This window comes from Brassica napus, chromosome C7 (assembly GCF_020379485.1).
Source record: "Brassica napus cultivar Da-Ae chromosome C7, Da-Ae, whole genome shotgun sequence".
NCBI classification, from domain to species: domain Eukaryota; kingdom Viridiplantae; phylum Streptophyta; class Magnoliopsida; order Brassicales; family Brassicaceae; genus Brassica; species Brassica napus.
In genome coordinates, this window is record NC_063450.1 from 16,995,575 (window position 1) to 17,008,686 (window position 13,112).

At 38.3% G+C, this 13,112-nt stretch overlaps 1 pseudogene; it reads right to left on the bottom strand.

Moving 5' to 3' along the window:
* Positions 1–2,085: 2,085 nt before the first annotated feature.
* On the bottom strand, positions 2,086–10,982 carry LOC106428654 (annotated as a pseudogene).
* Between the last annotated feature and the right edge of the window lie 2,130 nt (positions 10,983–13,112).

The following is a 13,112-nucleotide window of genomic DNA, read 5'->3' on the forward strand; positions in this document are numbered from 1 at the left end:
ACTATGAGGATCATGATACAAAAGGAACTTGTCAGCGGAGTCTCAAATGTCAACGTTATCAAAGATGTGTGCTCATCATGCTTGCTTGGGAAACACGCAAGAAAGATGTTCCCTCAGGTAACAACATACAGAGCAACCAGACCATTGGAGTTGATACACGGTGACCTCTGTGGTCCTATAACGCCATGCACGATGGAAGGAAATAGATATATCTTTGTAGTCATCGATGACCACACAAGATACATGTGGATAAGCTTACTTAAGGAGAAAAGTGAAGCTTTTGACAAGTTTAAGAAGATGAGAGGGGTAATGGAACAAGAAACTAGAAGAAGCATAACAACATTCAGAAGTGATCGAGGTGGTGAGTTCATATCTCACGAATTCAACTCATACTGCAAGGATAATGGCATCAAGATGCATCTCACGGCTCCGTACACGCCACAACAGAACGGAGTGATTGAGAGAAGGAACCGGACACTAATGGAGATGGCTAGGAGCATCCTGAAGCACATGCACATGCCTAATTACTTGTGGGGTGAGTCTGTGAGGCATGCGACATATTTAATCAATCGAATAGCGACAAGATCTCTTCAAAACCAAACTCCTTATGAGGTACTGCGAGGAAAGCGACCAAATATAAGCCACCTACGCATATTTGGATGCATCTGCTACGCCAAAGTTGAGAAACCACACCTGAGAAAGCTAGATGACCGGTCTAGACTGCTTGTTCATCTTGGAACAGAACCTGGTTCTAAGGCGTACAGATTGCTTGACCCAGAGAAGAAAAGAATAACAGTAAGTCGTGATGTAGTGTTTGATGAAACCAAAGGATGGAACTGGAAGAGGATTGATGGAGAGCTAAGAAGCTATGACGACTTCAACGTGGTACTGGGAGAGTTTGGGAACCATGGGCTAGCAAAACCATCTGATCAAGTCCACGGCCAAGCACTAGAACAAGGTAGCAGCAGCAAAGAGGAAGAGATCCAACATGATGAAGCTGAGACTATGGATACAAATACAGTACATATTGAAGAAGAGGATGAAAGTGATCACGAGACAAGAGAGCTCCCAAGACGAAGTGAAAGACAAACATCAAGACCAAGATATCTTGAGGACTATGTCTTGCTCGCTGATGAAGAAGGAGAGATGATCCTGCTGTGCCTTAATGAAGAGCCAATAAACTTCGAAGAGGCAAGACAGCTGAAGGAATGGATAGAGGCTTGCCAGGACGAACTACAGTCCATTGAGAAGAACAAAATATGGAGTCTAGTTGATCTTCCAGAGGGTGTGAAGCCGATAGGACTGAGATGGCTGTTTAAGATAAAATTTAACTCAAATGGAACCATCAAGAAGTACAAGTCACGCCTAGTGGCTAAGGGATATGTGCAGCAGTATGGGATAGACTACGAGGAAGTCTTTGCGCCTGTGGCTCGACTTGAAACAATTAGGCTACTGGTGAGTATTGCAGCAACTAGAGGATGGGAGGTTCATCATCTAGATGTTAAAACTGCGTTTTTGCATGGAGATTTGAAAGAGATAGTCTATGTGACTCAACCAGAGGGTTTTGAAGTGAAAGGAAGTAAGAAGAAGGTGTACAAACTCCGCAAGGCATTGTACGGATTGAAGCAGGCTCCTAGGGCGTGGAACAACAAACTCAACGGGATCCTACTTGAGTTAGGGTTTACAAAGTGTTCTAAGGAACCCTCTGTCTATAGAAAGATGGTCAAGGCTAGCATACTTGTGGTGGCGGCGTATGTTGATGACTTGTTCATCACTGGAGCAAGCTCGAAGATCATCAACGATTTCAAATCAGAGATGGCTTCCAAGTTTGATATGAGTGATTTAGGAAAGTTGAGCTACTACTTTGGGATAGAAGTATGCCAAGAAGAAGGTCATATAACTCTGAATCAAAGGAGATACGCGCTAAGAATCTTGGAAGAAAGCGGTATGAAGAACTGCAACATGTCACATATACCTATGGAACATGGCTTGAAACTTGCGAAATCGATTGAAGAAGAAGACATAAATGCAACGAGTTACCGGAGAAATGTTGGGTGCCTGAGATATCTACTCCATACTAGGCCGGATCTGTCATACACTGTGGGAGTCCTTAGTAGATATATGCAGAGCCCTAAGACGTCACATGGAGCAGCTATGAAGCATGTTCTCAGGTATCTACAAGGGACTACATCACTCGGACTTGTCTTTACTCGATCAACACCAAAGGTTCCTAGACTTATTGGCTTTAGTGATAGTAGTCACAATGTTGACCCCGATGATGGGAGAAGTACAGCATGTTACATATTCTACCTTGGAGAGAGCTTGATCACGTGGTGCTCTGCCAAGCAAGAAACCGTCGCGCTCTCAAGCTGTGAAGCTGAGTTCATGGCTGGAACAGAGGAGGCTAAACAAGCCATATGGCTGCAGGAGTTGCTAAGCGAGATCACCGAGGAACCAGTGCAGAAAGTGCTGATCAGGATAGACAATCAGTCAGCTATATCACTTACTAGAAACCTGGTTTTTCACGGAAGGAACAAACACATACACTCACGTTACCACTTTATACGTGAATGTGTGGAAAGGGGACAGATCGTTGTGGAACATGTCTCAGGTGATCAACAGAAAGCGGACATCCTAACTAAAGCTCTAGGGAGAATCAAGTTCAGAAAAATGAGAGATTTGATTGGGATGCAAGAAGTGACAAGAGAAGATTTCAAGCTTAAAGGGGAGACTGTTGGAATAAGCTTGAAAAGGAAAGAAGATTGAGATGCAAGGCATTATCCTAATCCTACCGAGTTATGGAGATAGATGCATAATATTATTAGGAGTTATCTAAAGTTATGTAATCTATTAGGATTAGGATAAACACAAGCTCTATATAAGTAGATGTCGTTTGTGTGACATACCTTAATAGAGTTTGGGGATTAAGCTTGAGTTTTGAGTTAGTTTCTCAAGTTAATAATAAGAGAGTTATACTTATTTGATCCTTGAATTCTATACATTGTACAGAAGATGAATCAAAGATCTCTCGCAGCGTAAACTAGTCGATAGCGATCTAGCTAAACCATGTGGAAGATGAATTGCGATTCAAAGTGGAATCAGAGAATCAGCGCGAAGGGGAGAGCGAGCGAGCGAGAGAGAGGGAGGGAGAGAGAGTTTGGCGGATGTTTTGAGCTTGAATATAGGCTTTATTATCGGCTCATCTTGGGATTTCTTATCAGCCCATCTTGGAATTTCTTATTAGCCCAATTATGTTTAAGGCCTTTTAGGTATACATACTGACTAGATAAGACATTTTTGTTGTTTTTCGTCACACGTTTTGTATTATTATTAAGTTTTTGTATTATTTATATAGATCAGTGTTCATAAAACCGGATCGACCTGATGGTTGGATCGGGTTCGACCATGAACCAGTCATGTAATCGGGTTGAGTCTAATAATTGATTCAATCATAGACCAATCACGTAACTGGATTGAGTTTCAAAATTATTGAATTGAATAGAAACCATTAAAACAATCAAAAATCTAAAAACTAATAACATGAAGAAAAAAAACTAGATTATATTTACATATTTTATATTAAAATTTTATTTATATTTTAATTAATTATCATATTTATTAATATTACTTTTTAATTTATATATTAAAATAAATTAAATCAAGTTATTGAACATTGAACTGCGAGCCAAATAATTTTAGGTTTACCTTCCGGTTGGAACGGTTTTAAAAACATTGATATGGAGTCAATAGACAACATATACTAACTCTCTTGTTTGCTTGTGTTATGGTGATTATGCGTTGCTATATAACTGATCTTTGTGGCCTTCCACGGACATAAAAGCTTTACTTATATTTTGACTAGAAACACAATAAAAGTTAACTATAAAACAAAGTTTATTTTTTGACTAAAATATAAAACAAAGTTTATCCACGCTCAAAACTGAAACCAAGACTATAATCCATGAAAATCTGCATTCCCGAGCTATGAAAACCCAGCTGGAATATACACATTGAAACGAACACTGAATATTAAAACACAAGAAGAAGGTAACAAACTGCTATCACTAGTCTCTGAAACTTTCAAAAAAAAGATGAAAACAACAAAATCCAATATTAAATCAAGAAGACAAAGATATGCAAAAAATTTAAAATCAAGAAGCACTTGGGTTCCTGGAATGTGCTGCACTTGGGTTCCGGGACTGTGCTGCATTTGTGTTCCTAGAATGTGCCCTTGAAGCAACTCCCCACTCCATTGCCTCCGCCACAGCTCTCTCCCGTTCCTCAGCCGTCACAGGGCCCTTGAGGGTTCAGCCGTCTGCTGAGGAGGAGGAACGTCGTCGTAGTGTGGAACAGAGATAGAGCCACCAGGAGCAGTTCCCAAGAAACCGAGAGCGGTCACAACGTCGCTCATGAGTGGCCGTACAGTTGCCTCTTCCTGTAAACACATGGCAGTGACCGCCACGGCCTGGTTAAGTGCTTTCTCCGGGAACACTCCTTCCAGACTTGGATCCGCTAACTCCGGGAATCTACTCGGTTCTTTGAACACAGGTTGTGCCTAAAAAACAACAAGAAATTTAATGTTAAATAAGACCGGATCTGAAAATTTAGGGACCGTAAAGGAGAAAGCATAGAATGAGCGTGAGGTAATAATTTTGTACGAAGGGCCGCTACAACAAATAGTACTACATCCTTGATCGTGATTTAATTAAAAAAAAAATCATAATTTGAGCCAAGGCCAAAACTCACCCAAGTCACTAGGTTCTGTTCATCTTTGGGCCTGGTTGTGTCAATAACTCTTCGTCCAGTTATCAACTCCAACAACACAACTCCAAAGCTGTAAACATCAGATTTAATGGTTAACTGACCGGTTCTTTGATACGCTGGAGCACAGTACCCGTAAGTTCCCATTACTCTTGAAGACACATGTTGCTTGTCTCCGACAGGACCTAGCTTTGCAAGCCCAAAATCGGATAACTTGGCGTTGAAGTCACTGTCCAAAAGGATGTTTGCTGCCTTGAGATCTCTATAGATCACCGGAGGATCAGCCTTGTCATGCAAGTATTCAAGACCCATCGCGGCTCCTAGGGCAATTCTGATCCTTGTGTCCCAATCCAACGGTACTTGATCAGGTGTTAGATCTGTAAACATTACAATCAACAATCAAATACTGTAAACTAAGCCAATAAAATAGTGTATACTACCGATCTTTAGTTTTGTAAAGTTTACTGAGGAGATGATCTTCAAGTGAACCACGAGACATGTATTCATAGACAAGAAGTCTCTGGTCTCCATCAGCACAATAACCAATGAGATTCACGAGATGCTTGTGATGCAAGAGACTTAACATCAACACTTCTACGATGAACTCTTTGTTCCCTTGCAGCCCATTTCTATCTAATTGCTTCACTGCCACAATCTGAATCCAAAACAACCATTACACAATTCATGAGTCACTTGTTTTAACAAGTCATGTACAATATTCATCAAATATTAACGTATTTAGGTTTCAATTAAATTAATTTATACAATAGTATATATGTTTTAGGTAAACATAACTAGTTAAACCTAAACAAAGACATCTTTCTAACGTGTAGTATTTATCTTCTATAATCAAACTATTGATATCCTTTTCATGTGACCAGTTAGTCCAGTCAAAGATCGAGAAAGATCTTGAAACTACATAGTACTAACCTTGCCAGATTTTTCGAGTCAAATGAACGGGCTAGTCGGATTTGGGTGTGTCTATATGGGCATAATTTTTTTCGGTGCGTTTTTGGTCGAAGCCCAAACAGGACCATATCCAAATAGGACCATGACCAGTTGGATTGCCCATGGGGCCCAAACGCCCACTTAATGTAAATAGTCTAATTTTTTAATTTAAAAAATGTACAGATGCTTCATCTGGGTGTTGTTCGTTTCTGTATTTTGTCTAGGAAAACGCATTTTTGCGGTTTTGTAGGGAAAATACGTTTTTACAATTTTTGCGGAAAAATGTGTGTTTACGGTTTTGGCGGGAAAACGCGTTTTTGCAATTTTGGCGGGAAAATGTGTTTGGCAGGAATACGCGTTTGGTGGAAAAACGAGTTTTGATGGAAAAACGCGTTTTTTTGTGGGAAAATGCGTTTTTGCAGGAAAACACATTTTTGCGGGAAATCGCGTTTTTGTGGGAAAACACGTTTAACGGGAAAATGCGTTTTTGCGGGAAAATGAGTTTTTACAGAAAATTCGTTTTTACGAGAAAATGTATTTTTGCGGGGAAAGACATTTTTGCGGGAAAACACATTTTTGCAGGAAAACGCATTTTGGCGAGAAAAAAACGTGTTTTTGCGAGAAAGCGCATTTTTACAGGAAAATGCATTTTGCAAGAAAGCTCATCTTTACGGGAAAATGTGTTTTTGCAAAAAAATGCGTTTTGCGAGAAAATCCGTTTTGACAGAAAAACACGTTTTACGAGAAAACACTTTTTGTGAGTGTAAGAAATATTATCATTAGAAAGATAATGTTTCTATACCATAATGTGGTCTTTTGGTAAACTTAATCTTATTGAGATTGTTAAATCCTAATGATACTTGGTAACCAATAAAATGGTAACAAAAGGAGTTTAGTTTCTTATGATGATGATTAACTAATGGACAAGTAATAGATTCTAGAAGGTTTCTCACTTGATGACTCATTAAACTAGTGTCATTGTAAGAAAGCATTTGAAATAAATTCAATGCATCAAAAGAAAACAAGATCATTGTATGAAAAAATGCTTCTAGAAGTCTAAACACTTGTCATTAATCAACCATGATGGATGGTTGAGATTAAAGAAGAAACTTGCCAAGAAAGTTAAAAAGACTTGGTGAGCAAGTTTTTGCTCCCTCTCACCACCTATAAATAGTGGTCTTTGGACCATCACAAAGACACATCAAGAAAATCCTAAGAAAGCAACACATTAAGAAGGTTTTGGGCAAGGGGAGAGAAACTTCAAAAACTTGTTTGAAGATCAAGACCTCATCTTTCATATCAAAGCCATTCAAGAAGGTTTCCGCAACTATGCAAGGAGGTACTCCGATAAACTCTCTTATAACTCTATTATGTGATTAGTTTAGATGTTAAAGATCTTAGGGTTTATGTAAATCATCTTTAACAGTGAGAAAATGCGTTTTTACGGGAAAACACGTTTTTGCGAGAAAACTCATTTTGCGGGAAAACGTGTTTTTGCGAGAAAATTCATTTTGCGGAAAAACGCGTTTTGCAGGAAAACGTGTTTTCCCCCAAATACATTAACCCTAGACATTTTTAATATTTGGGCCTCTTAATATCCATATGGGTTTGCCCATTTGGGCTATAGGTGTATTTGGGCGTCGTCCATTTGGACAAAACATTTTATGGTCAAATATGGGTGTGTCCATATAAGCCTATATTAATTTGGACATGGATCACCCATGAACAACCCGCCCATTTGACATCCCTACCCTTGTACACCCTACCAAAGCCTCCTTCACCGATCAGACATTCTTGTCTAAAATTCTTGGTAGCAGTAGCCAGCTCCCTGAAGGTGAATGTCTGTGCAGCAATGTTGTTCGAGATTTCTTTTTCTGCATCATTGTTCTTGTTCTTCTCAACCTCAGTCTTAGTTGGAATCTCTGCAAGGACAAAAAAATCTAGGCTTATAAAACCCTAACATATATAGAATTGGAAATTATCTAAAATTTTTATATAGAATGTTCTGAGCTTACCAGGGTGTGTTTTGTTGTTGTCTCGACCGGTCACCTTGCCATTTCTCCGGCGGCTGTTGTTATCTGAATCTTTGGGAGTTCTTTTCTTTTCATGGAAATAAAAGCATGAGAAGCAATTCATCTTCTTATCTAATTCCCTTTCGTGAGGAACCCTTTCTCAAGTAACCTTCAATCTCTCTTTCTTCTTCTTGTGATTAAAGATCAATAAATGTCTGCATTGGCAAGAAGAAAACATTATATAATCCAGATAAAGAGAGAACTATCTGAAATTTTATTTTTGTTGAGAGAAAGCAAAGCAAATGAACCTTGGATTCCTTCTTCATAAACATGGTTGCTTCTTTCCCAAAAAAACCTTTTAGGGTTTTCCCTTTATATCTCCACCTTAATATCAAGATCTCACAAAACTCAGGTCAAGAGAAAGAAAATCAACACCAAAACCGTCGGGATACGAAGCGCTGAAGAGACTCCTTGAAAATTGGATTATTCATGTTTAGGTTTCTGAATTTCTCTTAATATAGACAATTAAACTATTGTGTGTTAATGAATGTAATAGATTATGAAAAAATGGGGTCTGTCCATAACCGTTGCTCTCATGTTCGTGTGCCTCACATTCCTCTAAGAAATATATTTTGGAGATTTTAAACAAATAAAGAAGATGAAGAATGACATGGAGACCATGAAGTGAATATAATAGAATGCAACAAAAAGGTTGGATGTAATGTTGATGGTTGCACGAACTACTTATTTTTCAAAATGGAAATGCTAATTATTGTAACATTATTATTATTCCTAATTATATCTATAAAACTTGAGATTAAATAGATATATGAGACCTGGAAATGACTTGGTTCGGAACATCATTTTAGATTTAGCATGGGTTCAGCCTTGACTTACGCCACCATATATGATTATCTCGACCAGAGACATAACTCATACAATAAGCATTCATCGACAGATGCAGCGGATTCGATCTCGAGATAAAAAAACAAGCAATTACCACATAAACTAAAGGCTATGCTCCATCTTTTTAAAATCTGGTTCGACAGAAAGGTCTAGATACGCCCTACAAATGGAATAGTCGAAGCACAATTCTTTTATCGCTTGTTAAAACATTTTTCGGAAGAAAAACTTGATATGCCTATCTTTATTAGTTATATGGTCGGATAAATGTAAAAAGGTACCGAACACCTTTTTAGATTTAGCATTGGTTCAGCCTTGACTTAGGCCACCATATATGATTATCTCGACCAGAGACATAACTCATACAATAAGCATTCATCGACCGATGCAGCGGATTCGATCTCGAGATAAAAAAATAAGCAATTACCACATAAACTTAAGGCTATGCTCCATCTTTTTAAAATATGGTTCGACAGAAATGTCTAGACACGCCCTACAAATGGAATAGTCGATGCACAATTCCTTTAAGGCTTGTTAAAAACATTTTTCGGCAGAAAAACTCGATATGCCCATCGTTAGTAGTTACATGGTCGGATAAATATAAAAAGGTACCGACCACCTTTTTAGATTTAGCATTGGTTCAGCCTTGACTTAGGCCACCATATATGATTATCTCGACCAGAGACATAACTCATACAATAAGCATTCATCGCCCGGTGCAGCGGATTCGATCTCGAAATAAAAAAAACAAGCAATTACCACATAAACTTAAGGCTATGCTCCATCTTTTTGAAATATGGTTCGACATAAAGGTCTAGAAACGCCCTGCAAATGGAATAGTCGATGCACAATTCCTTTAAGGCTTGTTAAAAATATTTTTCGGTAGAAAAACTCGATATGCCCATCGTTAGTAGTTACATGGTCGGATAAATGTAAAAAGGTACCGAACACCTTTTTAGATTTAGCATTAGTTCAGCCTTAACTTAGGCCACCATATATGATTATCTCGACCAGAGACATAACTCATACAATAAGCATTCATCGACCGATGCAGCGGATTCGATCTCGAGATAAAAAAAACAAGCAATTACCACATAAACTTAAGGCTATGCCCCATCTTTTTAAAATCTGGTTCAACAGAAAGGCCTAGACACGCCCTACAAATTGAATAGTCGAAGCACAATTCTTTTATGGCTTGATAAAAAAAAATTCGGAAGAAAAACTCGATATGCCCATCGTTAGTAGTTATATGGTCGGATAAATGTAAAAGGTACCAAACACCTTCTTAGATTTTGCATTGGTTCAGCCTTGGCTTAGGCCACCATATATGATTATCTCGACCAGAGACATAACTCATACAATAAGCATTCATCGACCGATGCAGCGGATTCGATCTCGAGATAAAAAAACAAGCAATAACCACATAAACTTAAGGCTATGCTCCATCTTTTTAAAATATGGTTCGACAAAAAGGTCTAGACACGCCCTACAAATGGAATAGTCGATGCACAATTCCTTTAAGGCTTGTTAAAAATATTTTTCGGCAGAAAAACTCGATATGCCCATCGTTAGTAGTTACATGGTCATCGTTAGTAGTTACATGGTCGGATAAATATAAAAAGGTACCGACCACCTTTTTAGATTTAGCATTGGTTCAGCCTTGACTTAGGCCACCATATATGATTATCTCGACCAGAGACATAACTCATACAATAAGCATTCATCGCCCGGTGCAGCGGATTCGATCTCGAAATAAAAAAAACAAGCAATTACCACATAAACTTAAGGCTATGCTCCATCTTTTTGAAATATGGTTCGACATAAAGGTCTAGAAACGCCCTGCAAATGGAATAGTCGATGCACAATTCCTTTAAGGCTTGTTAAAAATATTTTTCGGTAGAAAAACTCGATATGCCCATCGTTAGTAGTTACATGGTCGGATAAATGTAAAAAGGTACCAAACACCTTTTTAGATTTAGCATTAGTTCAGCCTTAACTTAGGCCACCATATATGATTATCTCGACCGGAGACATAACTCATACAATAAGCATTCATCGACCGATGCAGCTGATTCGATCTCGAGATAAAAAAAACAAGCAATTACCACATAAACTTAAGGCTATGCCACATCTTTTTAAAATCTGGTTCAACAGAAAGGCCTAGACACGCCCTACAAATTGAATAGTCGAAGCACAATTCTTTTATGGCTTGATAAAAAAAAATTTCGGAAGAAAAACTCGATATGCCCATCTTTAGTAGTTATATGGTCGGATAAATGTAAAAGGTACCAAACACCTTCTTAGATTTAGCATTGGTTCAGCCTTGGCTTAGGCCACCATATATGATTATCTCGACCAGAGACATAACTCATACAATAAGCATTCATCGACCGATGCAGCGGATTCGATCTCGAGATAAAAAAACAAGCAATTACCACATAAACTTAAGGCTATGCTCCATCTTTTTGAAATATGGTTCGACAGAAAGGTCTAGACACGCTCTGCAAATGGAATAGCCGATGTACAATTCCGTTAAGGCCTGTTAAAAACATTTTTCGGCAGAAAAACTCGATATGCCCATCGTTAGTAGTTATATGGTCGGACAAATGTAAAAAGGTTCCGAACACCTATTTAGATTTAGCATTGGTTCAGCCTTGACTTTGGCCACCATATACGATTATCTCGACCAGAGACATAACAAATACAATAAGCATTCATCGACCGATGCAGTAGATTCGATCTCGAGATAAAAAAAACAAGCCAATACCACATAAACTTAAGGCTATGCCCCCATCTTTTTTAAATCTGGTTCGACAGAAAGGTGTAGAAATGCCCTGCAAATGGAATAGTCGAAGCACAATTCCTTTAAGGCTTGTTAAAAACATTTTTTGGCAGAAAAAATCGATATGCCCATCTTTAGTAGTTATATGGTCGGATAAATGTAAAAAGGTACCGAACACCTTTTTAGATTTAGCATTGGTTCAGCCTTGACTTAGGCCACCATATATGATTATCTCGACCAGAGACATAACTCATACAATAAGCATTAATCGACCGATTCAGCGGATTCGATCTCGAGATAAAAAAACAAGCTATTACCACATAAACTTAAGGCTATGCTCCATATTTTTTACATCTGGTTCGACATAAAGGTCTAGAAACGCCCTGCAAATGGAATAGTCGAAGCACAATTCTTTTAGGATTTGTTAAAAACATTTTTCGGCTGAAAAACTTGATATGCCCATTTTAGGAGTTATATGGTCGGATAAATGTAAAACGGTACAGAACACCTTTTTAGATTTAGCATTAGTTCAGCCTTAACTTAGGTCACCATATATGATTATCTCGACCAGAGACATAACTCATACAATAAGCATTCATCGACCGATGCAGCGGATTCGATCTCGAGATAAAAAAAACAAGAAATTACCACATAAACTTAAGGCTATGCCCCATCTTTTTAAAATCTGGTTCAACAGAAAGGCCTAGACACGCCCTACAAATTGAATAGTCGAAGCACAATTCTTTTATGGCTTGTTAAAAAAATGTTTTGGCAGAAAAACTCGATACGCCCATCTTTTGTAGTTCTATGGTCGGATAAATGTAAAAGGTACCAAACACCTTCTTAGATTTAGCATTGGTTCAGCCTTGGCTTAGGCCACCATATATGATTATCTCGACCAGAGACATAACTCATACAATAAGCATTCATCGACCGATGCAGCGGATTCGATCTCGAGATAAAAAACAAGCAAGCAATACCACATAAACTTAAGTCTATGCTCCATCTTTTTGAAATATGGTTCGACAGAAAGGTCTAGAGACGCCCTGCAAATGGAATAGTCGATGCACAATTCCTTTAAGGTTTGTTAAAAATATTTTTCGGCAGAAAAACTCGATATGCCCATTTTTAGTAGTTATATCGTCGGATAAATGTAAAAAGGTACCGAACACCTTTTTACATTTAGCATTGGTTCAGCCTTGACTTTGGCCACCATATATGATTATCTCGACCAGAGACATAACTCATACAATAAGCATTCATCGACCGATGCAGCAGATTGGATCTCGAGATAAAAAAACAAGCCAATACCACATAAACTTAAGGCTATGCCCCCATCTTTTTTAAATCTGGTTCGACAGAAAGGTGTAGAAACGCCCTGCAAATGGAATAGTCGAAGCACAATTCCTTTAAGGCTTGTTAAAAACATTTTTTGGCAGAAAAAATCGATATGCCCATCTTTAGTAGTTATATGGTCGGATAAATGTAAAAAGGTACCGAACACCTTTTTAGATTTAGCATTGGTTCAGCCTTGACTTAGGCCACCATATATGATTATCTCGACCAGAGACATAACTCATACAATAAGCATTAATCGACCGATTCAGCGGATTCGATCTCGAGATAAAAAAACAAGCTATTACCACATAAACTTAAGGCTATGCTCCATATTTTTTACATCTGGTTCGACATAAAGGTCTAGAAAC